This window comes from Oncorhynchus gorbuscha, linkage group LG24, assembly GCF_021184085.1.
Source record: "Oncorhynchus gorbuscha isolate QuinsamMale2020 ecotype Even-year linkage group LG24, OgorEven_v1.0, whole genome shotgun sequence".
NCBI classification, from domain to species: Eukaryota; Metazoa; Chordata; class Actinopteri; order Salmoniformes; family Salmonidae; genus Oncorhynchus; species Oncorhynchus gorbuscha.
The window spans coordinates 13,129,057-13,155,994 of record NC_060196.1 but is presented as its reverse complement, the minus strand read 5'-3'; the positions used below and the strand labels follow the sequence as shown (position 1 = coordinate 13,155,994).

The 26,938-nt window shown below is 48.8% G+C and overlaps 1 pseudogene across 1 annotated transcript in view; it reads left to right on the top strand.

Annotated features, from left to right (window-relative positions):
* LOC124013302 overlaps positions 1-26,938 on the top strand; it is a 107,570-nt pseudogene that overhangs the window by 63,206 nt on the left and 17,426 nt on the right. Inside the window, exons 8-19 of the transcript XR_006834846.1 lie at positions 1,505-1,634; positions 3,073-3,233; positions 4,474-4,540; positions 6,435-6,488; positions 6,770-6,980; positions 7,231-7,345; positions 16,661-16,744; positions 18,517-18,573; positions 20,506-20,558; positions 22,044-22,201; positions 22,984-23,025; positions 23,893-25,848. The product of XR_006834846.1 is annotated as a sorbin and SH3 domain-containing protein 2-like (transcript). The remainder of the gene's footprint in view (positions 1-1,504; positions 1,635-3,072; positions 3,234-4,473; positions 4,541-6,434; positions 6,489-6,769; positions 6,981-7,230; positions 7,346-16,660; positions 16,745-18,516; positions 18,574-20,505; positions 20,559-22,043; positions 22,202-22,983; positions 23,026-23,892; positions 25,849-26,938) is intronic.

The window sequence follows — 26,938 nt, the reverse complement described above, 5'->3', positions numbered from 1 at the left end:
AGGTAACAACAGTCTGCCCGCTATAATGCAGTGTGACAAAACACCACATCGTTTCCTGTCACACAGTGTCACTTCCTGTCCTGTTTGGACCACCCAACCATGCACAGCCGCATCAGTTTAAACTCTCTCTCCCTCCCTTTCTTCCTCCTCCATAACCCCCTTCCATCCTATCAGGGCTCGCCTCGTCACCCCTGCTTCCCCGACCACAGAGCCCGGCGCTCACCTTACAACCGCCAAAGCGCCGACTCACTGGACTACCTGGCGGGCTTCAAAGCCCTGTCGCCCACCCCGTACGTCCCATCCCCATACGCCACCTTGGAACGCGTTGGGGGGGACCGAATGGACAAAATTGGCATAGTTGGCGGGGTTAGCGTAAGCGTGGTTAGTGCTGATGGATGTATGGGGGGGCATGTCACCCTCGCTCTCCCCAGTGACAGTGTCAGCGCTCAGCCAGTACTCATCCTCCACGGCAGGCCTCCTGGAGGAGCTTCAGATCTGCAGCCTAGACTCCCCCGGCGTGTCTCCCACACCCTCGCCTACCCTCAGCCACATGTCGACCTCCGCGTCCACCACGGGCAACGACGAGGCGCTGCCGCTAACCTCCACCGCTGCTGCCACTAACGTAACTATCCCCACCCCACCCCCACAACGTCGCTAACTACTGGCTACACCAAGGAAGCTTGAGTCCCCCCCCCCCCTCCCCCCAACCCCCAAACCTGTTACCCACCCAGACATTCCAGTGTTTACAAGCTCCTCCAACTAATCCACTCACCCGTCTTTGAGTGAGGCGCTCTTGTATGCCCTACCCCCCTTGTCCCTGTCATAACATCTCCCTTCGCACTCTTCTGAGGGTTTAGTCTAACAACGTCTTTGTGCGCCGTGGTCCCACCTATGTAACGTGTCTTTTTGTGTGTGTTTCTCCCGTACCAAAATGTGAGGATTTGTCCAACTGCAATTAACTCTTAGGCACAACAACTTCTTTCCTATGTCTGTTAAATCAGTGTGGGAGTTTTGATTGTTGGTCCTTCAATGTGACAGTGATGTGACACAGTCTTCTATGTTTGCACTGTGTCGTTTCTAACCAATAAGGACATCCCTGATTGAGGCCAGCCCATGTTTGTTGACTTCCAGCTACTCGACTACTTCCTTTGAACTAACCTGTTTATGTTCTCTCTGATGCAGCACGATTTTCCTATCTGTTGCACTCCTCTCCTAACAATCAGATTGACCCATTTCACTTTGGCCCTTAAAATCTACTCGTATAGTTATTTCAGTCTTACTGGCAACCTGTTCTTATTACAGACTCATCGATTCTTAGTAGCGAGTCTTTGATTCTTAACCAGCTGATAACATCATGCGGGTGTCTGTCTCATCAGTTTTGACAGCTATAAACGTTTACCCTCTGGTTCTGATGTCCCGTCTGTCTGTCTCCCTCCCTCTTTTTCTCTCACTCTTCATCTCCCCTCGCTCTCTCTTTTTCTCTCACTCTTCATCTTCCCTCCAGGGCCAAGCTATTCAAGTGGCCATGAATGGAAGTGCGCCCCACCCCCAGAGACCCTCCTCACCCCCGGCCTACCCCCCTCTCCCCGCCTCGTTCAGCCCGGGGGTGGTTCACATGCAGAGTCGGAGCGCAGGTGAGAGCGGGGATCCCGACCTGTGTCAGCCTGGGCTGATTTTAGAATTTGTGTTGTCTTGTGCAGGCAGGCATTTTGCTCTGCTATGAACCACAATGCCATATTGCTGAGTCTACCTTTAAAGAAAACAATGGGCACAGAATAAGGCTTGACCAAAAAAAACGAATGAAATCAACCACTGCATAACCAGGAACTCTTACGCTAAGAACGGTCCTGAACCACAATGTAACGCCTCCACACAAAGTAAGCCAACTGATTACGGGGATTCTGATGTCTGTGAATGTACGCGCAGTCACCACACTGTGGTGATTTACCTTAAACCCAAACGTTGACTTTGTTCTGATGTTGATCCCCTCACTGTTACTACCGCCCAGAGATAATGGCTCTTTAATGCACTTGTCTGGTTAGTTGATGTAATGGGACTATTGAGGTTTGCAGGATATGATGTATTTACACCCATTAGACTGGGCCTAATCGATAGGGGGAGCACAGTGGGAAATGAATGGCTGACAAAGTGGACCTGGCAGTGTGAATATGCTTATCGGCTCATAACTCCGCATCAGCGTTGCACAGCCCTACATTTACTATGATGTACTGGATACGCTGTATACACACTGAGTGTACAAAGCATTAGGAACACCTCTTTCCATGACACTGACCAGGCGAAAGCTATGATCCTTTGTTGATGACACTTCAATCAGCGTAGATGAAGGGGGAGAGACGGGTTAAAGTAGGATTTTTAAACCTTGAGACAGTTGGGTTTTTCACGCTCAACATTTTCCCCGTCTGTATCAAGAATGGTCCACCGCCCGAAGGACATCCAGCCAACTTGACACAACTATGGGAAGCATTGGAGTCAACATGGGCCAGCATCCCTGTGGAACACTTTCAACACCTTGCTGAGTCCATTCCTTGACGAATTGAGGCTGTTCTGATGTCAAAATGGGGGGGGGGTGCAACTCAATATTAGGAAGGTGTTCTTAATGTTTGGTATACTCAGTGGATATCTCTAATAAACTTGTTTCCCCATTACTCTGAAGTGCTTGGCTAACCAACATTGTGGATAAGAGTGTGTGTGTGTGTGTGTGTGTGAGAGGGCTGCTGTTTAGTACGTTTGTTTGTGTATGTGTGTGTGACTACGTGTGTTCGTCTGTATGAAATGCAGAATGTACGGAGAGCGTTTACGTTTGTGTGTTTTCTGGGCCAGCCCATCCAAATCACTCACGTCAGTTCACTGTCCTCTCTTCCTTCCTCCATCCCTCTATTCATCCCTTTTTTTCTCCTCTTCTCTCCCCCTTCCACATACTACTCTACACCACACACACACACACACACACACACACACACACACACACACACACACACACACACACACACACACACACACACACACACACACACACACACACACACACACACACACACACACACCATAAAGAAGGTTCAGAGTCTGTGATGTCAGGCCACACCAGCGTGAGCAGCACGGTGCCCATCGCCCGCTTTTCAGAGGAAGAGAAGAGGGTGTCTGTCATCAAGGCGCCCCACTACGAGGGCATCGGCCCCGTGGATGACACGGGCATCCCAATCGCCATTCGCACGGTGAGGCGAGGACCCACGCAGTCACACACACGCAGGCACACAGACGACAAGACTAGTGCAACAAAACAAACTGTTTGGACACCTACTTTAAGAACACATTTTAAAAGCTCAGAGCAGTAAGCCTGTATTCCAAATCTGGTGGTCGTTGACGGTGGCTCTGTCCCACACGGCACCCGATTCCCTTTACAGTGCACCACTTTTGACCGGAACCCATGTAGCTTTGCCAAAAGTAGTGCACGATGTAGGGAACAGGGGGGCCGTTTGGGATGCACTCAATGTGTGTTGTGGCGTTTCATAACTCACCGTTGTGTTTTTCCTTGGGGAACGTGGAGCGCCTCTGGCCCTGACTATCCCTGTCTGCTTCTGATATGTGAGCAGGGCCCAGTGGGAGGAATGCTTTTGAGATGTCAGCAGCTTTAGACCCCTTATTCAGAGCCCTTTCTCTCTCTCTCTCTCTCGCCCTCTTTCTCTCTCCCTACCTTTTTATGTCCACTAGCTATAATTAGGGACTTCGTCAAAGTCCTCGTTATTGTACTACAGGGCAATGAGCAGTCTTTTTCTCTCTGTGTGTGTGTGTGTGTGTGTGTGTGTGTGTGTGTGTGTGTGTGTGTGTGTGTGTGTGTGTGTGTGTGTGTGTGTGTGTGTGTGTGTGTGTGTGTGTGTGTGTGTGTGTGTGTGTGTGTGTGTGTGTGTGTGTGTGTGTGTGTGTGTGTGCCCGCATCCATGTGTGTATGTATCTCAGCCGTCTATAACAGTACTTCAGACACTAGTCCTCGCTCTATTGTGAAGCACATGGAGAAGGGGAGGGAGGCAGAGAGAGAGAGACGGATGCGCTGTGCGGAAAATGTTTCTGGCCCTCGCTGGTAACCATGGTATTAGTGGGGGTGTAGCCAGGCTTGGGCCATCTGGGTACGTCTGGTCAAACACACACACATACGCACACACACTCTGGACTCAAAACAGACACTTTTCTGCCTAGTCAGGACGCGGTTGCGGTCAATGCTATCGACTGGCCAAGAAATGAACTTCCGCTGTCAGCCGATGACAGATGACTGGGAGTGTGTGTGCGTGACAAACAGAAACACGTGGCTGCGCACACAGACTTTTCTTTGCACGTGTCCTGTCCATCCATCTGTCCATCCATCGATCCGCCTCTCTGGCCGCCCGTCTGTCTGCCTGCCTATCTGTCCGTCTGTCCGTAGCCTACATTGACTTCTGATTGTTTTCTCTCTCCCCACAGACGGTGGATAGGCCGAAGGACTGGTACAAGACCATGTTCAAGCAGATCCACATGGTTCACAAAGCAGGTGGGGTGGATGTACAGTAGACTGGAGACCATACACTGTGTCCATTGCAATGTGTACAGTCAAATCCCATTTTATTGGTCCCATGTGCCTAATACAACAGGTGGGGGGGTGTGCACTATATATACAAAAGGATGTAGACATCCCTTCAAATTTAGTGGATTCGGTTATTTCGGCCGCACCCGTTGCTGACAGGTGTATAAAATCGAGCGCATAGCCATGCAATCTCCATAGACAAACATTGGCAGTAGAATGGCCTTACTGAAGAACTCAGTGACTTTCAACGTGGTACCGTCATAGGATGCCAACTTCCCAACAAGTCAGTTTGTCAAATTTCTGCCCTGCTAGATCCCCCGGTCACCTGTAAGTGCTGTTATTGTGAAGTAGAAACGTCTAGGAGCAACAATAGCTCGGCCACGAAGTGGTAGGCCACACAAGCTCACCGAACGGGTCCGCTGAGTGCTGGAGCGCATGGGGTGTAAAAAATATTCTGTCCTCCGTCACCCTCACAGAGTTCCAAACTGCTTCTGAAGCAACGTCAGCACAAGAACTGTTCGTCGTGAGCTTCATGAAATAGGTTTCAGCCTAAGATCACCATGCGCAATGCCAAGCGTCGGCTGGAGTGGTGTAAAGCTCGCTGTGATTGGAGCAGTGGAAATGCGTTCTCTGGAGTGATGAATCACGCTTCGCCATCTGGCAGTCTGACGGACAACTCTAGGTTTGGCGGATACTAGGAGAACGGGACCTGCCCCAATGAATAGTGGCAACTGTAAAGTTTGGTGGAGGAGGAATAATGGGGTGGGGCAGTTTTTCATGGTTTGGGCTAGTCCCCTTAATTCCAGTGAAGGGAAATCTTAACACTACAGCATATACTGACATTCTAGACGATTCTGCACTTCCAACTTTGTGGCAAATGTTTGGGGAAGGCCCTTTCCTGTTTCATCATGAGAATGCCCCCGTGCACAAAGTGAGGTCCATACAGAAATGAGTTGTCGAGATCGGTGTGGAAGAACTTGACTGGCCCGCATAGAGCCCTGACCTCAACCCCATCGAACATATTTGGGATTAATTGGATCGCCGACTGCAAGCCAGGCCTAATCGCCCAACGTCGGTGCCCGACCTCACTAATGTTCTTGTGGCTGAATGGAAGCAAGTCCCCGCAGCAATGTTCCATTTATTTGGAAAGCCTTCCCAGAAGAATGGAGGCTGTTATACCAGCAAAGGAGGGAACAACTCCATATTAATGCCCATGATTTTGGAATGAGATGTTCAGCAGGTGTCCACATACTTTTGGTCATGTGTGTGTGGATGGACATGCATGTATTGTGTTTGTGTGTGTGGGTTTTTCTATGTGCCCTTGTTGAGCCAGAACTCATTAGACAGAGAGACTGAGTGTAGAAGGGGGGAGAGACAGAGACTGATACAGGGAAGGCAATAGAAAGAGAGAGAAGAGGGAGGGACTGAGATGGATACAGGGAGGGCAATAGAAAGAGAAAGAAGAGGGAGGGACTGAGATGGATACAGGGAGGGCAATAGAAAGAGAAAGAAGAGGGAGGGACAGAGTGGGAGAAGGGGGGAGAGACAGACTGATACAAGGAGGGCAATAGAAAGAGAAAGAAGAGGGAGGGACAGAGTGGGAGAAGGGGGAGAGACAGAGACGGATACAGGGAGGGCCTTCATTATCCTGGGTCCTTATACGTTGATCTTCAGTATTCACCCTGCTGATAAGCTACCTAGGGTGCCTTAGTGTGCCCACTGATGTTTTCCCTGAGACGGGCAGAATGTTTCTGCAGTAATGGAGGAAGGGAATCTGTGGGTGCGCACAAATGGAGGTGGGGAAAAGGGTGGTCTCGGCAGGGTGTGTGTGTTCTGCTCACCTTCTTCCGTGTTTTTACAGATGACGACTATGCCGACTCGTACAACGCCACATACACTGTCAGCGGTGACAGCGGTAAGCGTCTCAAAGATCTCTTCTTGAAGATTCAAATGTATGCCGCTGGTTCGTCACGTTGTCCTGTGTTCAAGGACAATGAAAACACCTGACTCACAAGAATGCTTAGTTTACCATCCCCTTCTCCTTTCTTTTCACTCTTTCTGTCTTTATCGCTCTTTCTATTTTTCCCGCCCCATCATATCTCTCTCTCTATTCTTCCTCCACCTCTTTCTCTATTTTCTCTCTCTCGCTCTCTCTCTCTCTCTATCCTCTCTCTATATCTCTCTATCTATCTATAGACACATATGGTCAGTCCTCCAACCCCACCGTGGCCTACCCTCCCCCCAGGACACAAACATACCGGCCCTTGGCCAAGAGCCCGTCGGACAACGGAGGCCCCGGGACCTTCAGGGAGCCCTCCCCCGTGCCACCGCCACCCCCGCCCAAGCCCTCCCTCCTACAGCTGAGGTCCAGAGACAGCGACCGGGAGCGAGACTCGCCCGACACCATGTAAGACACTGCGATCTGGATCTTTCGCTTGGTCCTAGACCAATGGCCTGTTAGTCTACGTCTTAGGCTTATACTTAGGCCTAGTCTGCAATGTAGGCCTAGACATAGGCTTTGTTCTTACCTAGGCCTAGTCACTTGAGACCCTCACCTTAGGTGTTACCTTAGACCTAGACCTAGAACCTAGGTCTAGGTCTCATCTTAAACTAGGTCCAAGATCACACTGATGTTTTTCAATGTATTTTCGCACCAGGAATCAGTGGGGCCCTCCCGATAGGAAAGTGGACACTAGAAAGTACCGCGCTGAGCCCAGGAGTATATTTGAGTACGAGCCTGGGAAATCATCCATTCTGGAGCAGGAGAGGCCGGTGAGTGCCCAAAAGCACGTCTTGTCACTTTTCTGTATTAGCCTACATCAGGGTGTCAAACTCAATTCCCGGAGGGCCATGTGTTTCCTGTTTTTTGTTATTCCCTTTCAATTGGTGTCCAATTAGACTGCCATAAATGAATCCAACAACCAGGTGAGGGGAGTTCCTAACTAATCAAAGGGAGGAGCGAAAACCCGCTGACACTTAGCCCTTCAGGAATTTACTTTGACACCCCTGGCCTACATTGTCATTATCTAAGCCATTTAAAACTCCCCGTAATCACCCTCTAATCTACAGCGTCCGTGTTTCCTAATAAGCGAGTGTTCTCCAACTCTCAGTCCTGGAGAGCTAAATGGAGGTGTAGGCTTTTGTTCCTGCCCAGCACGAATACATCCAATTCCAGATATTAAGATCCAGAGTGAATCAGAGGTGTGTTTTTGGAGCTGGGTTGGAACAAAACCCTGTAAACACCAAGGCTCTGTCTCCAGGAACAGAGTTGGAGACCCCTGACCTACGCTCTAGGAAGAAGCCTTTTAGAGGTGCTGTTCTTCAACCATTAGGGGGATAAAGGCCTTTCTATTACGTGTCCTGAAGTGGTCGAACTGACTGACTGCTATTTTGGGCGGATATGCTTGTTATTAAGGTTGAGTAGGAAAGCAATTATAAAATAGTGGTATTTTTAAGCCCGAGGGGGGACTGATCCTTGAATGTGTATTTTTAGAAAGGTAATGGCCTTTGAGTGTTAATAATATAGATGTTCTGTTAGTGAACTTAAGTTTCGTAATAATGTAAATTCTGAAATTAGTCATAAAACTAATTTAAGATTATTAATGTCTCATGTGCTTTATATGCACCTTTATGTACACTAAAGGGAACACTTAAACAACACAATGTAACTCCAAGTCAATCACACTTCTGTGAAATCAAACTGTCTACTTAGGAAGCAACACTGATTGACAATAAATTTCACATGCTGTTGTGCAAATGGAATAGACAACAGGTGGAAATTATACACCCCCAATAAAGGAGTGGTTTTGCAGGTGGTGACCACAGACCACTTCTCAGTTCCTATGCTTCCTGGCTGATGTTTTGGTCACTTTTGAATGCTGGCGGTGCTTTCACTCTAGTCATAGCATGAGACTGAGTCTACAACCCACACAAGTGGCTCAGGTAGTGCAGCTCATCCAGTTTGCTGTGTCTGTCAGCGTAGTGTCCAGAGCATGGAGGCGCTACCAGGAGACAGGCCAGTACATCAGGAGTCGTGGAGGAGGCCGTAGGAGGGCAACAACCCAGCAGCAGGACCGCTACCTCCGCCTTTGTGCAAGGAGGAGCAGGAGGAGCACTGCCAGAGCCCTGCAAAATGACCTCCAGCAGGCCACAAATGTGCATGTGTCTGCTCAAACGGTCAGAAACAGACACCATGAGGGTGGTATGAGGGCCCGACGTCCACAGGTGGGGGTTGTGCTTACAAGCCCAACACCGTGCAGGACGTTTGGCATTTGCCAGAGAACACCAAGATGGGCAAATTCGCCACTGGCGCCCTGTGCTCTTCACAGATGAAAGCAGGTTCACACTGAGCATGTGACAGTCTGTTGACACCGTGGAGAACGTTCTGCTGCCTGCAACATCCTCCAGCATGACCGGTTTGGCGGTGGGTCAGTCATGGGGCCGCACAGCCCTCCATGTGCTCGCCAGAGGTAGCCTGACTGCCATTAGGTACCGAGATGAGATCCTCAGACCCCTTGTGAGACCATATGCTGGTGCGGTTGGCCCTGGGTTCCTCCTAATGCAAGACCATGCTAGACCTCATGTGGCTGGAGTGTGTCAGCAGTTCCTGCAAGAGGAAGGCATTGATGCTATGGACTGGCCCGCCTGTTCCCCAGACCTGAATCCAATTGAGCACATCTGGGACATCATGTCTCGCTCCATCCACCAACGCCACGTTGCACCACAGACTGTCCAGGAGTTGGCCAATGCTTTAGTCCAGGTCTGGGAGGAGATCCCTCAGGAGACAATCCGCCACCTCATCAGAAGCATGCCCAGGCGTTGTAAGGAGGTCATACAGGCACGTGGAGGCCACACACACTACTGAGCCTCATTTTGACTTATTTTAAGGACATTACATCAAAGTTGGATCAGCCTGTAGTGTGGTATTCCACTTTTAATTTTGAGTGTGACTCCAAATCCAGACCTCCATGGGTTGATAAATTTGATTTCCATCGATAAATTTTGTGTGATTTTGTTGTCAGCACATTCAAATTTGTAAAGAAAAAAGTAGTTAATAAGAATATTTCATTCATTCAGATCTAGGATGTTATTTTAGTGTTCCCTTTCTTTTTTTGAGCAGTGTACAATACAGTGCATCTAGAAAGTATTCAGACCCCTTGACATTTTACACATTTTGTTACAGCCTTACAGTGCCTTGCAAAAGTATTCATCCCCCTTGGCGTTATTCGTATTTTGTTGCATTACAACCTGTAATTGAAATAGGTCTTTATTTGGTTTTCATGTAATGGACATGCACAAAACAGTCCAAAGTGAAATGAAAGAGTCTCAGAGCCTGCAACACCACTAAGCAAGCGGCACCATGACGATCAAAGGAGTACAGATCAGGGTTGAGTTTATAAAAAAGTATCCGAAACTTTGAACATCCTATGGAGCACCATTAAATCAATTGTAAAAAAATGTAAAGAATATGGCACCACAACAAACCTGCCAAGATGGCCACCCACCAAAACTCACAGACCAGGCAAGGAGGGCATTAATCAGAGGCAACAAAGAGACCAAAGACAACCCTGAAGGAGCTGCAAAGCTCCACAGCGGAGATTTGAGTATCTGTCCAAAGGACCACTTTAAGCTGTACACTCCACAGAGCTGGGCTTTACGGAAGAGTAGCCATTGCTTAAAGATAAAAAATAAGCAAACACATTTGGTGTTCGCCAAAAGGCATATGGGAGACTCCCCAAACACATAGGAGATGGTACTCTGGTTAGATGAGACTACAATTGAGCTTTTTGGCCATCAAGGAAGACGCTGTGTCTGGCGCAAACCCAACACCTCTCATCCTCCCGAGAACCCTATCCCCACAGTGAAGCATTGTGGTGGCAGCAGCATCATGCTCTGGGGATGTTTCCAGAAGGACAACCATCTCTGGGCACCAATCAGACCTTCATAGTACAGTGGCCAGTAGGAAGACACTTTTCAGTAAAAGGCACATGACAGCCCGCTTTGAGTTTGCCAAAAGGCACCTAAAGGAATCTCAGACCATGATAAACAAGAATCTCTGGTCTGATGAAACATAGATTGAACTCGGCCTGAATGCCAAGCATCTTGTCTGGAGAAAACCTGGCATCATACCTACGGTGACTAATCAGGATTGAGGGAAAGATGAACGGAGCAAAGTACAGAGGTCCTTGATGGAAAACCTGCTCCAGAGCCCTCAGGACCTCAGACTTGGGCGTAGGTTCACCTTCCAACAAGACAGCAACCCTAAGCACACAGCCAAGATAACGCAGGAGTGACTTCGAGACAAGTCTCTTGAATGTCCTTGAGTGGCCCAACCAGAGCCCGGACTTGAACCCAATCAAGCATCTCTGGAGAGACCTGAAAATGGCTGTGCAGCGACGCTCCCCATCCAAACTGACGGTGCTTGTGAGGATTTGCAGAGAATGGGAGAAACTCCCCAAAGGCAGGTGTGCCAAGCTTGTAGCCTCATACCCACGAAGACTTGAGGCTTTATTGGCTGCCAAAGGTGCTTCAACAACGTCCCGAGTAAAGAGTCTGAATAGTTATGTAAATGTCATGTTTAAAATCAAATAGAATGTATTTGCTTTGTCATTATGGGGTATTGTCTGTAGATTGATTAGGAAAAAACTAACAATTGAATTCATTTCAGAATAAAGTTGTAACGTAACAAAATGTGGGAAAAGTCAAGCGGTCTGAATACTTTCCCAATGCTCTGTAGGCCTAGAAGCAAGCTTCTATTTGGATTTCGATAAAGCGTACCCATTTGAAATGTATTCAACGGACAGTGTTCACTCCTTTTTTAAATGGTTTCCTTTTTCACGGAATCACCTTCCGGAGGCCGTCAAAACTGAAGCGGAGGTTTTGTGTGGTGGTGTTGTGCCCAAATATAGCAATTGTGTAGGCTAGAAGCAAGGGGAAATAATGTCTAGATGCATTTACAGTGGAGATCAGGTTAATGAATTGGCTGGCTGGGCCGATGGGACAGTGAATGTGTAGGGATTTCTCAGATGGAGCAGAAAACAAAATTCCCGTTTTTGCGTTAAATGCTTACCAATGCTAAACTGTTTTTTTTAATGTATGGCTTAGAATGCGTCTCAACCAATCACAAAGCTTGTTTTGACCAACCTGTTGTAAAGCATTTCGGTGGACCTTTTTAACAAAATGTAATGGACCACAAAGGCAAAAGGTTGGAATCTTCTTTTCACTTCCTATCTGTGTGTCACACATTGTATTGGTGAGGCTGGGGTTATTTGCTACATGGAATTGAGGGCAAGAGGTGACGTGAGGGGATCGTTGTGTATTATATCAGCTGTATTGGACTGGTCAACCATCCTCCTGGAGAGCCTGTCGCCATGCAGGGTTTTGCTCCAACCCTGTTGGAGCGACATCTTGCAGGAGGAGGGCCATCCATGTGCTAGTCTGTCTCTCCATGGACTTGAGGGTGATCATTTAGGAGAGAGAGAGGGAGGTAAAGGAGGAGGGGGGTGAAAGAGAACTCTTCTGAAGTTAAGGACGTTGTTTAGCTTAAAGCAGTCAAAAACGTGTTTAGTTTCTGCAAACGTATACGTGATTTTCCTATGTTTTATATACATTTTCCACACTAGAATAAAACTTTAAAAATGTGGAAATGATGATAACGCTCTTTTAGTGTAAGAGCTGTTTGAAATAGCTGCCTGAAAATGTCTGCCTGTTTTGGTGGGATGGAGTTTTGTCCTGCCTGGTGACAAATGAGTTAATAGACCAATAAGAAAGATAGTTCCAAACCTCTGTCTATAACAGCTAGTGTTCAGTTTTCCCCTCCTCACTCAGAACACTCCCAGACAACCAGCTACATTCTTGCTTGAGAAATTGCTCTTTGCTCAGGAGCTATTTTTGTTTGTTTTCAATTAAAATGATCACAGTAATGTACTTAATTCTTACCCAGAAATGATTTGATATTAAGATAAAAAAACGGTTGCATTGGACCTTTTCAATGTCTTCAGACAAGTTCTCCAGAACAACATGGCTTCCTCCCAAAGGGCACCCTATTCCCTATAGCGATGGTATTCAAAGTCAGGGTCAACTGCCCTATAGTGTAGGGACTAGGGAGCCATTTGACGCACACCCTAATGTGGGAATCAATCCACGTAGAGCACAGGGAGAGGAGCAGGCATGGGGAATACCAATGAGTCAGGGATGTCTGTAATGCAGGGTGAGCTATAGGCTTCCTCGTGCATCCCAACTACGCTGTCTCTCTCCCCGTTTCTCTGAGAGAAAGCCACGATGAACCATGTTTGTAGCCTTCGTCACATCGCCTTCGTGTGTGTTTCTGGTAGCGGTGTGGGTCTCTCCGCTGCGGGAGGAGAAACTAGTTCACGCACATCTACGCCTCCTGGATACGGCCTTCCATAAAGAAGGCTATTATTGACATCTTGTGGTCCACTTCTTGGATTGTGGTCTGATCACTGCACTGACTGGAAGTCTGTGGGTAGCTACTAGCATGCTAGCAGACACTGTACCCATAGACTTCCAGTCAGTGCGCTAACGCTAGTTACCGTTGACTCGCGAAGCTACCTCTTAACTTCCGTCATACTGGACACGGAGACATAAAAATGGTATCACACGTGTTCGTCTTGACTCATTGCCAAAATCCCAAAGTATCTCCTTTAAATAGGTCCTGGACATGGGTCACCCAGCGGGAGCTGGGGCTCAGCCGAGTCAGCCTTGTGGCATGAAGTAGCCAGGGGGGAAGGGGGGGTGGTTGGTTGACCTCTATAAACCTTTTCTTCAGCTACGTCAGGCGCTCTACATTTTTATGGGCACGGCCCACATAGAGGCGCCTCCCGTTCAGCACCTTCCTATTAATTTTATCGACCGCCTAAGGAGGTCAGATGTACTCCAATTAGACATAGAGATAGCAATGAGAGTACACTCCCCTCCACAGTGCAATTCACCTCTTCCTGAGTTGAAGTAGCTGTTTTGCAAGTCCAATACAAAAAGCCCCCCCCCCCCAGCAGCTCATATACTACATTTCCCAGTAGACACGGGTGGTAAATGTCACTGCCAGTCTGCAGTGTGCCGGGCACTGCAGTGAATCACTCCTCCGCTCCACAGTAAACCTCATGGAAAGTGACTGAGGAATAAGCCCCAGGGCTGGTGCGTAGGAGTCATTCTAGCACTCTGTAGTCCTTTGGGAGAGGAGGTGGGAGAGCGAGAGTTCCTGTATGTTCAGTTATGGTGAGTTTTGCTCCAGGTGTCAAAGTGAACTTTTAATATTAAGCTCATAGTACAGAGGATTGGGCAGAGTAAATGTTGAAGGTTTAAATGAGACTTGGAAAGAATCCAGCCAAATAATCTACACTGCTCAAAAAAATTAAGGGAACACTTAAACAACACAATGTAACTCCAAGTCAATCACACTTCTGTGAAATCAAACTGTCCACTTAGGAAGCAACACTGATTGACAATAAATTTCACATGCTGTTGTGCAAATGGAATCGACAACAGGTGGAAATTATAGGCAATTAGCAAGACACCCCCAATAAAGGAGTGGTTCTGCAGGTGGTAACCACAGACCACTTCTCAGTTCCTATGCTTCCTGGCTGATGTTTTGGTCACTTTTGAATGCTGGCGGTGCTTTCACTCTAGTCATAGCATGAGACGGAGTCTACAACCCACACAAGTGGCTCAGGTAGTGCAGCTCATCCAGGATGGCACATCAATGCAAGCTGTGGCAAGAAGTTTTGCTGTGTCTGTCAGCGTAGTGTCCAGAGCATGGAGGCGCTACCAGGAGACAGGCCAGTACATCAGGAGACGTGGAGGAGGCCGTAGGAGGGCAACAACCCAGCAGCAGGACCGCTACCTCCGCCTTTGTGCAAGGAGGAGTAGGAGGAGCACTGCCAGAGCCCTGCAATATGACCTCCAGCAGGCCACAAATGTGCATGTGTCTGCTCAAAAGGTCAGAAACCGACTCCATGAGGGTGGTAAATGAGGGCCCGACGTCCACAGGTGGCGGTTGTGCTTGCAGCCCAACACCGTGCAGGACGTTTGGCATTTGCCAGAGAACACCAAGATTGGCAAATTCGCCACTGGCGCCCTGTGCTCTTCACAGATGAAAGCAGGTTCACACTGAGCACGTGACAGACGTGACAGAGTCTGGAGACGCCGTGGAGAACGTTCTGCTGCCTGCAACATCCTCCAGCATGACTGATTTGGCGGTGGGTCAGTCATGGTGTGGGGTGGCATTTCTTTGGGGGGCCGCACAGCCCTCTATGTGCTCGCCAGAGGTAGACTGACTGCCATTCGGTACCGAGATGAGATCCTCAGACCCCTTGTGAGACCATATGCTGGTGCGGTTGGCCATGAGTTCCAACTTTGATGTAATGTCCTTAAAACAAGTCAAAATGAGGCTCAGTAGTGTGTGTGGCCTCCACGTGCCTGTATGACCACCCAACAACGCCTGGGCATGCTCCTGATGAGGTGGCGGATTGTCTCCTGAGGGATCTCCTCCCAGTCCTGGACTAAAGCATCCGCCAACTCCTGGACAGTCTGTGGTGCAACTGGCCTTGGGTTCCTCCTAATGCAAGACAATGCTAGACCTCATGTGGCTGGAGTGTGTCAGCAGTTCCTCTGGGACACTTGAACCCAAGGCCAGTTGCACCACAGACTGTCCAGGAGTTGGCGGATGCTTTAGTCCAGGACTGGGAGGAGATCCCTCAGGAGACAATCCGCCACCTCATCAGGAGCATGCCCAGGCGTTGTTGGGTGGTCATACAGGCACGTGGAGGCCACACACACTACTGAGCCTCATTTTGACTTGTTTTAAGGACATTACATCAAAGTTGGATCAGCCTGTAGTGTGGTTCTCCACTCTAATTTTGAGTGTGACTCCAAATCCAGATCTCCATGGGTTGATAAATTTGATTTCCATTGATAATTTTTTGCGTGATTTTTGTTGTCAGCACATTCAACTATGTAAAGAAAAAAGTATTTAATAAGAAAATTTCATTCATTCAGATCTAGGATGTGTTATTTTTAGTGTTCCCCATTATTCTTTTGAGCAGTGTGTTAACAGTTAAACCATTGTTCCTTTTTTAACCTCGCTTACTTCACTCAGGACCACGTTCAGCAGGATGCAGTGGTGTGGGACGTTTAATTCAGCGGATATGGTGCTGATCTGAACATTCGGTTGAATGGCGTGATTGTAATTGCCCAGAGGGTGATTCTGTATGTTGTGCTGCACAGTTTCAAAATGGTCACGACCATATTGATCAGGACACACCCACCAAACGAGAGCAAACGAACCTCGAAAGACCGTTTGGCGCTCAACTGTGTATGACGCCTTTCGGCAGTTCCTAACGTTTTGAAACGTCCAGATAGAAATGTACCTCTGAGAACAAACATGACTCTCTGACATGTAGAATGAAGGAATCGCGTTGGCTCTGTTTGTGGAATTTCTATCTGCAACGTTTGATGGTGTTTGGCTACTTGAACGTGAAGGTGTGCTGAAATGAACCAGAGTTGTACGGGGCTTTATGACAGGGGGATGCTGCCCTCTGCTGGATTAGTTTGCACATTTACACCACTTTTTCTGCTTCGGCGCTTTTTATAGTGAACGACTATGTGTGGCGTCACAAGCTAAAGGCAGCAAAGACGCATCGTACAGGACTGGTCAACCTCGGGACACTTGATGAGCCAATGTTCTATCTTTACCGCTCAGTTTAATTGACCGTTCTCCTACAACCCATTCAACTTTTTATCCCCTTTTCCAGTATCTGAATGAGAAATGTGACAAGTAGCTAGGGGAAATGAATTGCACAACAATGCTTTCTATGACCAGGGCCATAGTTATCCCCGTAAAATGATTTGTGTAATGGTGTGTGTGTGTGTGCCCCGGTAACAACACTGTTTTTGTCTCTTTACCCTGGTGTTAAACTCTCCATCTGGACCCACTCTGCTTTACCCATCAACCCCTGCAGCTGTGCGCTGCACACCCCTATCCTAACCACGAGATCCATATCGCTCTGTGCTTTCTCTTCCTCCTCTCTCTCTCTCCCTCCCTCTTTCTTTGTCACTCTCCGCTCTCTCCAGACCTATAAGCTAAACCCAGATGACATAGATTTAGAGAACGAGCCTTGGTATAAGTTCTTTTCCGAGCTGGAGTTCGGCCGTCCGGTAAGTGAGGGCCCGTAACTCCCACCTAGGCACCCCCAGCCTTGGGTATACCCCACTCCCCTCTACCCGTTCAGTCTTCACCCCGCTGTAGCTGGGTGGGAATAATGTCGGACTGGAGAGCTTAGTGGGTGTGCATGCTTTTCTTCCAGCCCAGCCCAGCAGTAACACACCTGATTCAACGAAAGGCTGTTTGTTTTATTTCGCAACCCGACACTAACGCATAATGAGTCAGCGGTCTTCGGTCTGGACAGAGATTGGTCGAATCCGGTGTGTTAGTGCTGAGTTGGAACAAAGGCATGTGCACCAGGAGCGGAGTCTGGGGTCCTTCCTGTTGTAGTTGCTTTGGCATGCTGCTGGGTGCTGTGGTGATCGCCTGTTGTGTAGCTCCTTGTGACTGGTCTTCTTGTGTCTCTGCATCTTGGTGAGTTGGTTTAGCATAGTGTGGCTGTCTCGTTATCAGCTGGCCTCGCGACACGTTGAAAGCTCGAAACACTGCAAAACAAAACAAAGTCCCACGTTAACATGGATTGGTCCTTTTACCACAAGAATCCTCCTACTGAGGGATACGTCTCTTCCTACATTGTATAATTTCCTATTTTTCGCCAGCAAAATTCAGGTTGTTTTGCAGTGTGTGCTTACCGCTGTTGATAAACTAGTGGAGCAGCCGGTAGAACTGAGCAGAACAGAAATCAATTGAAATAACACGCTAATTAAAATCGACAAATGAATCAGCAGCATCTGGTCAGAGCGTCGTTCTGCACCGTTCTTCATGCTCCTCTTGTATGTTGCAGCTTTGTGTCGTTTGTTTCTGTTAGCCAGTTTAGACATTTTGGTTTCTAACCCTTCTCCCAAACTGTCAACTCATTCACTCCTCCTCAACTTTAGGCAACCTAAGGCATTCAAGGTATTGGATTGGTGTAAACTTGGGCTGGATTGAGTTCCTGTTTTCACCATATTCCTTGCACCAGTCCCATTCCTTTGAAATCCACGAGAGGAAGTGCACCAAGTGCACACTTTGGGGGAGAAGGGCGAGAAACACTCTGTTTGTCGGTCTGTTGTTAGGTTGAGGAAATGGACGTATTCAGAATGTTCAGCTAGAAATATGCAGTCTAGAAAAGACACGACTCTGATGTCATGCAGAATAAGGAATGATCAGGTTTTATATGTCACATTTCTAGCTGTAATATTCTTTCTGTTGCACCCTGACCCCACCACTTGAATAAACACAAGACAACATACTCTGAGAAAGATAGAAAAGGGTCCTTAATGCAAATGGCTGGAGGTTAATTTCCAGACGGATGGTTCCACCAATGTCATGTTTTAGCTAGAATCACTGCTCTCTAGTGCCTTATGTCCTTAGTTCTGCTTTCTGCCTCTTGCTCCCACAATCTGTGTGTGTGTGTTGCTTTGTGGTTATGGGTTTGTAGATGTGCCTAGCAGTAGTGAGTGTGTGTTGGAGCTAACATAATGTACTAGATGTGTGTTCAAATTGGCTTAATCATTACTGCAATATGTGTTTGTGTGCATAATATGCGTGTGTGTGTGTGTGTGTGTGTGTGTGTGTGTGTGCGTGTGTGTGTGTGTGTGCAGCGTGTCAAACTCGTCAGTCTTCAGTTCCTCTGTGTGCTCTAACCGATGTCACTTTCCTCTCTCGTTTTTTGTTGTTGTTTTTCTCCCCATGACGCCACTTCCTCTCCTCCTCCACCACCACTCCATCTTCACCACCTCCTCTTCCTCCTCCTCTTCCTCCTCACCGCTGCTTGGGGCTCAAGCCTCCTAAAAAACGTCTGGATTATAATCCAGACATCTGCCCTCGCCGACTCACAGAGGTAAACGTTGGCATTCATGAGCATCGTGGGAATGGGAGGATTGGGTGGGAGTTAGCGTGAATAGCCTGGTTCCAGATAGTTTTGTGCTGTTTTGCCAACTCCTTGTCACGTCAAACATGTTAGGCATGACTAAGGTTGCAAAATCCTGGTAACTTTCCCAAAAATTCAACATTTTTCCAGAAATCCTGGTTGGAAGATTCCTGGAATATCGAGGGAATAGGCAGGAAATCCGGGAATCCTCTTACCAGGATCTCTGGAAACTAGTGGATTTTGGGAAAGAGACCCGGAGTCTTGCAACCCTAGACACGGCAACTCCATAAGGAGTTGGCAAGAGCGTACAAACAGACTGGCAAGAGTTGAACGCAATCCTCGCTGGTCTTAGATCGCTGTATTACTAAACTCTGCGTGTTGTGTGATTTGGATGCAAACTGCCAGACGTACTGTGACTATGCATTTTGTTAGGCTACCGTATGTCAACACAGGCACAATGTGTGCCTACACCATAATTACACAGTACCGAATGCAACCGTGTAACTCCATGACTGATTGGGGACGGTTGTCGCCATAGCAGGACCTTTTCATATGGCCTCGTCTTTCAGCATCCGTATCAGTCCTATGTCATTTATCAGTCAGTCATCTCTTCAGTGTATCTGCATCTACAACGGCCTCTCTGCTAGTGACTCAATTCAGTGTGTTATTACTAGATGTAAACCGGGTGGTTCGAGCCCTAAATGCTGATTGGTTCTAATTCAATTTGTAACCGGTTTATCATAGCTATAACGGGGGTTGTGGCCAATATACCGCGGCGAAGGGCTGTATCCAGGCACTTCGCGTTGTGTCGTACAGAAGCACAGCCCCTAGCCGTGGTATATTGGCCATGTACAGTAAGTAGCACACCTGCTCTGGCCTTATTTCTTAAATATAACAGCATAGACAGTACTGCTCTTATGTATTTCCAATATGGATGACCGTTACACAAGACAATCTAGCTCTAATCGTGATCTCGCTCTTTTCTTGTCAATTATGCCTATCAATGTATCTCCCTCTCGCTATCTCCCTTCACTATCTGTCTATCAATGTATCTCTCTCTATCTCTCTTCACTATCTGTCTATCAATGTATCTCTCTCTCGCTATCTCTCTCCACTATCTGTCTGTCAATGTATCTCCCTCTCGCTATCTCTCTTGACTATCTGTCTATCAATTTATCTCTCTCTCGCTATCTCTCACTCTCTCGTTGATCTATTGACTGCTTATTATTGACGTGAATCTCAGGACTGTATAAATTGTTATCAACCCATGTATATCATGTCAGATGTGAAGCTCATATTTGAGTAGGTGTGCTTTGGGATTTAATATGTATCTACTGATCTAGGATCAGTTGTCCTGTTGGAATCAAAAATAATAAGATGATATGGACAAGGAGGACCTGATCCTAGATCAGCAAAGGGCTCAGGTCTGTATCATAGGGTAGAAACGGCTGTGCTTTATGCTTTGTTACCACATGGAGCCAATCCTATGATCCAAAGAGTCCGTTTTGGGTCTTCCAGGGGCGCGTCTTCATCTCCAAGACGGAAAGCGTGATTAGAGCGCCTCCCTCACGCTACCCTTTCTAGTGCATCACTTCACTCATGCCCTTTCTCCCTCCTGAACGATACCCTCAAACAGACCACGGTCAGAGATCAACAGAATCAGCGGTAGCAGCTCCCAGCGCCAACCGGTAGGCCCATTCGAGACTCCATACACACGCCATGTGGAACCTACCTCCGTCACGCCATAAGCCGGGGGAGTGTTTTGAGCGTGAAGGCGCGGCGGCGGTGGAGGCGGCGTGCGAGCTGAGCATTGTGTCTCCCGCCGCCGCCACCTCCACCAGTCTTTGTTCGCGCTGCGCTCACTCTTCCTCTCCCTCCCTTTTGTTGTCTGCCCTCTTTCAGACGTCGCTGTACTTCACTCCCACTGCTGACCGGGTTCCAGAGAGGCCGGCGAGGTGAGTCTTCAATTCTATCGCTTTCTTTTATTCTCTGCATCGCTCTCTCCCCCTCCTCCCTCTCGCTCTCTTTCTTTCACACCGGCAGTAGGCCATGTCGTGTTGCGGCGCGGTGTCCCAAACTCTATGTGACGGTGACTCTCCGCACATACCCCCCCCTCCCCAACCCTGCATACATTATCCACTCAGCCTATTGATTCTGCCCTTCTCTTCTCCTCCCCTCCTCCTCCCATTCCCTTTCACAGATGCTATGCTTAATCGGTTCAATTTACTCTGAGTGAATGGGATGGTCGAAAAGAGGATGTCATGAATAACCCATGTTATTCATGGAAGGCTGACTGGGATTGTATTCAGTATAGTTGAAAGTCTAGTAGCCTGGTTAACCCACACTAGAAGTCTATTTTTATTGACGGGGCAGTTAAGAACTAGATTGGGAGAGGTTTACATATAGGAAAAGCACAGCCAGTCGGCCGACCCTGGGTTCCACTCTTTCGTCCCCAGCGGTCATGTGTAGTCCGGAGTCGGGACTCTGGCGCAGGTCTAGGGCGTTATTAAGGAACAATAGCAGTCATGCTACATCATCCTAGTGTGAATTGAATAGACGGCGATGATAACGTTTTTGTTTTTTTTCCTCCAATGTTCAACAAATGAGCTTTGTTCTTTTAAAGCTCTATTTTACCGCTTTCTTTTGTTCCTTAAGGGTCTCTTTGTTGAACCACGAAAAGGCGGTGAACGCCATTATACCAGAGGGAATTATAACCCAGGATATGAAATGAACTGGGTCAAAGGGACCATCTGTAATATTTCCTTGAATTGAAATGTGAATTAAGTGCGAGAGTATTTGGCATACATTTCCCATCGATGCATCTCATTCTGTTCCAAACCAAGTGGTGGGGCCGTCGTTGGGCTGAAACACAGGCCCTGTTCCAAACCAAGTGGTGGGGCCGTCGTTGGGCTGAAACACAGGCCCTGTTCCAAACCAAGTGGTTGGGCCGTCGTTGAGCTGAAACACAGGCCCTGTTCCAAACCAAGTGGTGGGGCCGTCGTTGGGCTGAAACAAAGGCCCTGTTCCAAACCAAGTGGTGGGGCCAAAACACAGTGGTGGGGGGCCGTCGTTGGGCTGAAACACAGGCCCTGTTCCAAACCAAGTGGTGGGGCCGTCGTTGGGCTGAAACACAGGCCCTGTTCCAAACCAAGTGGTGGGGCCGTCGTTGGGCTGAAACACAGGCCCTGTTCCAAACCAAGTGGTGGGGCCGTCGTTGGGTTGAAACACAGGCCCTGTTCCAAACCAAGTGGTGGGGCCGTCGTTGGGCTGAAACACAGGCCCTGTTCCAAACCAAGTGGTGGGGCCGTCGTTGGGCTGAAACACAGGCCCTGTTCCAATCATTTGAAAACGTACTTCCTTAAAGTAATGACTGATTTAGAAATGATGGCTGAACAGGTGACGGACTGTGGAAGGTGGCTTTAAAACACTTTGTGTTCCAGTGCTGCCAGTGACTACAGGAAGAGGAGGAAGTCGGAGCCGTCAGGTGACCAGGGCAAGAACCAGGTCTCCCCAAAACCACCGGACCCTTACAAAGGCAGCAGCACACTGAGGAAACCTGCCATCCGCTCCTCCCCCTCCTCCCCCTCCAGAGTCAAAGGTACACACACACACACACACACAATGCAAACAGAGAGATGTATGTACACACGCACACTCACACAATCATAGGCATAGACACATACCGGATTCCTATAGAGCCTGCACCCTGAGGAAACTGGCCATGAATGAAAAACCCATAAAGGATACAGATACACACACACACTACAATACAATCAACCTCTCTCTCTCTTCCAATGTATAAGCATTCTCAAACGTGCAAACCCACACAAAAACACACTCGCACACAATCTCAATCTTAACAACCTCTCTCTTGCAGATGTACAAGTGTTCATAAACACACACACACATTCTCTGCGCTCCCTCACTCTATACCCGACAGCAATCAGACAGTACACAAGCCCACTGAGAGACTCATTTCCTCTTCTCACGCTATGCTGAGGGCCTCTTCCAGGTCAAGGAGCATCCAACCCAGTCTAAATGGCCTTGTGTTGACACTGTAAACAAACAGCCATGTTGCACGAGCTAATGGGAACGTTCTAACTCAGTGTTTCTCATTCCAATTCAGGGGTTGCACATTTTTGTCCTAGCCCGGCGCTAACATAGCCAACAGAGCAAATCCGCTAGGATTCCCGGCTAACGCTAACACTTGTCCCAAACAAATCGGCAAATCAACATGTAACTACGCTGTTGATTAGTCGAATGAGGTGTGTTAGTACTGGGCTGGAGCAAAAAAAAACATCGGGGATCCCCCCCCAGGAATGGATTGGGAAACAAAGTCTGTTGTGTAGTGTTGTCTAATTACGCTCATTATGTCCACAGGTTTCCTCTCTCATAGTGGGGTGACCACAGAAAAGATTAGCGGTATGGTTTTGTCATCTTTTCGTTGTCTGCCTTTGTCAGTTGTACATTTGTCCCTGTTGCATGTACACTGACAGAACATTGAAGAACACCTTCCTAACATTGAGTTGCAGCCCCCCCTTTTTGTCCTCAGAACAGCTTAAAATAGTCAGGAATGGACTCTACAAGGTGTTGAAAGCGTTCCACAGGGATGCTGGCCCATGTTGACTCCAATGCTTCCCACAGTTGTGTCAAGTTGACTGGATGTCCTTTGGGCAGTGGACCATTCTTGATACACACAGGGAAACTGTGAAAAACCCAGCAGCGTTGCAGTTCTTGAAACAAACCGATGCTCCTGGCACCTACTACCATACCTCTTTCAAAGGCACTTAAATATTTTCTCTTGCCCATTCACCCTCTGGATGGTACACACACACAATCCATGTCTCATAAAAATCCTTCTTTAACCTGTCTCCTCCCCTTCGTCTACCCTGAAGTGGATTTAATGAGTGACATCAGTAAGTGATCATAGTTTTCACCTGGTCAGTCTGTCATGGATAGAGCAGGTGTTCTTAATGTTTTGTACACTCAGTGTATAGTATATTGTGAAAAGGATGAGAGAGGTGTAAATGTAAATCTCTCCACCATTGTCCTCTGTTTGACACAATGGAACTGATGTTCAAGTGCTCCATTTTAGCTTCACTCTCGTTCTCACCCTCTCTCCACCATTGCATGATGAAGGCTACAGTATGTTCAAGTGTTCTGTTATAGCCTCTATTTCTCCTTCTGTATTTCTTTATCTCTGTATTCCTCTCTCTCTCTGCGTGGTTAATATCCTCCTCCTCTTTTCCTCTCTTCCACGCTGCTCTGGTTTATGGGATCGTCTGAAAGGTGGGGACACGTGCGAAATGACCTGCTCCCCCCGTTTGAGCTCTTCCCCGGGCCCGTACCTCCGCTCCCCTCTCTCCCCCGTGCCCTCCAACCTCGCCCACCGTCGCTACGACGACGATGCCAACCCGGGGGGAGCCTCTTCGCCCTCCTCGCCCCTCAAGCGAGCCATCTGCTTCAAGAACGGCTGGCAGACGCGGCGGCAGGACGCCGAGACATGGAGCAGCACAGAAGACACGCCGCCCTCGCCCGCAAAGCTGAAGTCTCGTAGCTGCGACAACCTGCTCAACGACAGGCACCCAGGGGGCACCGGTGGGCACAAGGCTACCCGTTCGGAGAGCGCCGGGTCACTGGTATTCGACAACCCATTGGGGCAAACCGCATCATCCTCTACTCGCTCCTTGCCTCACCCGCACCGACGACGTGCCCACGACGCGCCAGGCTTCCTGAAGCTCTACCGCAAGATGCACCACATCGACCGCGCCCAGCTGCTACCCTCTGACGTCATCCGCTCGGTCCGTGCCCGCATCCTGGAGCTGGAGCGGCAGCCGCACCTCTTCCCACGAAAGCTCTCCCCCTGGGGGCCGTCGTGGGGCCTGGAGGTTCCTCGCGATACGGTGCCAATGCGCATCTCCACGTACGAGCAACTCATCCAGAAGTCCAAGTCCATGCCCGACTTGGGAGATAGCGAGGTCCCATCTGGCGCAACCACACCCGGCGGGTCATCGTCCCGCGCCAGTAGTAGTGGGGGAGGAGGCGGCGGGGGCAGGGAGACACCCGGGTACCCCAAACGCCGTTTCTCCATTGAGTCTCTGCTAGAAGAAGACATTAATAATGGGAATGGTAACGGGACGTCCCATCACACTTTTGACCACCATCACGCTCACCAGGGGGCAAGGAACCCGCCTGAGGGTCAGCCCCGCCTCGCTCTGGAACCCCACCACCGCGATTTCCCCGACCCCCTCGTTTATCGACGCGCCACTGTCCCGGGGGCCGAGTACTCTGCGTCAGAGCAGGATGCAGCCGCCTCGGACCTCAGTGACTTTGTCCAAGTCGAAGGATCCTCCTTCTGCAGCGAGAGCGACTTCGACCACTGCTCGCTCACCTCGTCAGTCGAGAGCTTCTACGGCCCCTCCTCTCACCACCACCTTCGACACCACCACAGCCACAGCCACCACAACCCCAGTCATCAGTCTCTCGGTCAGGGTCAGGGCTACCAGCACCGTCACCTCATCAGCTCGTGTAAAGGACGCTGCCCGGCCTCCAACACCCGCTTTACCACTATGCTGCGCCACGAGCGGGAGCAGGCCCGCCAGGAGCTCCGGCAGAAACCCCCGCAGACACAGCAAACCAGACACGGGGGAAGGGGAGGGAGCGGAGGGGACCTCCATGCCCTACCCCCCTCGTCCCAAGCAGCCCAAACCCAGCAGGGGATGTCCAAACTGGCCTTCCTCATCAGTCCCGTGCCTTTCCGAAGGAAAAAGGGTGATTCTCCACCCACTTCGAGAAGGAGTAGTGGAGGTCGAAGTACCAGGCCCAAGTCTAAAGAAGCCGTCTATGAAGCTTTGGATGCGGCCTTGAGGGATATCTACGAACACATCCAAGCGGAGCGAGGCCGGAGCGGCGCTAGGCTACCAGACGATAGCATCCTCCGGAGGCTACTGGCTGAGATCCTCCCAGATGTGCCCGAGAGGAGCTCCTCGTTGCGGGGACAGAGGGGGAGCCGCAAGTGGGGTCCCTCCTCGAGCTCCTCGTACCCCGACGGGAGTCCCACGGGGTACAGCTCGTCACCGCGGCTACAGTCGCCGCTAAGTACCTCTTATAGTCTCCATACAGATGCCTCCAATAACAACGACTTTGGAGAGGAGCCAGGCAACGCAGGTGGAGCATGCACACACATATATATATATATACACACACCAGCCCTCAGTCCATCATCTCCCTCCTCGACTCTCCCCAGCACTGCCTGACTGTGACCACCTCCCCTCCTACCAGTCACTGTGCTTCAGCAACGGGCCAATGAACAGAGCTGAGGTTAAAGAAGCCCTGTTCCTATTGGCTCATCCTCAAGACACCCAGGGACCGCATGCTTCCTCTTCATTCCCTTATATGGTTGAAGGATTGTGTTGTTTACTGAGATGTATGTTGTGTTGTCTGTATTTCTCTTTTTGCTGCTTGTTTCCCAGTTGTTTTTGGTGTATAGTTTCACTCCCCTTTAGTACGTACCTTGTTATGTTGAACCACTTGCATTTATGATTTTGTCAGGGATGGTTTATCAATTGGATGAATATATTTTTGTAATGTACAGCGAGCTCAAAGTGTTGGGGCAGTGACACCATTGTTGTTTGGGCTCTGTACTCCAACAAGTGTACACTTTGGATTTGAAATGATACAATGACTATGAGTTTAATCGTTAAGAGTCTCAAGAGTCACCCGTTCGTCAATCTTAGTAACATAATAAAAGAATCCCAGTCGAAATCGGTCGGCTTAAGCGGGAGATATTGCACGGGCTGCGTCTCCATCCACCGCATCCTCCCACGGTGGCCTTCTGCAGCGGAAGGTGGCCAAGCGACAGCGGTGTTTATCAGACCATGAGACATCCCCATATGGACGGTTTATCAATTGGATTCGTTATTTTTGGGGGGGAATACGGTGAGCTCCAGAATGATTGGGACAAAACAACAACAACAGTTGTCACTGTCCCAGTACTTTTGGAGCTCACTGTATGCGCTTGCTGGTATGAATGACTTCTCCTTCTGTGCTCTTCTGTTCAAATGTTCTGTTCTCGTTTTGTGACGTGGGCATGCTTTTCCTTTTCATCATACTGTGCTACACTATCCCAACCATGTGTTTTCCCTGAAATGGAAATAAAATGCATTTTAATTTAATTATAATTTTATTTTGTCATTTCCTGCCCGACACTCATTTCCTGTATGACATCACTACCCTGAATGACATCATCACCCATTGCGTAAACCAACGTGGTTTACTCAGGGAGGCGCAACTCTACAGAACGCTAAGACACAGAATATATTGACTAGAACAGACA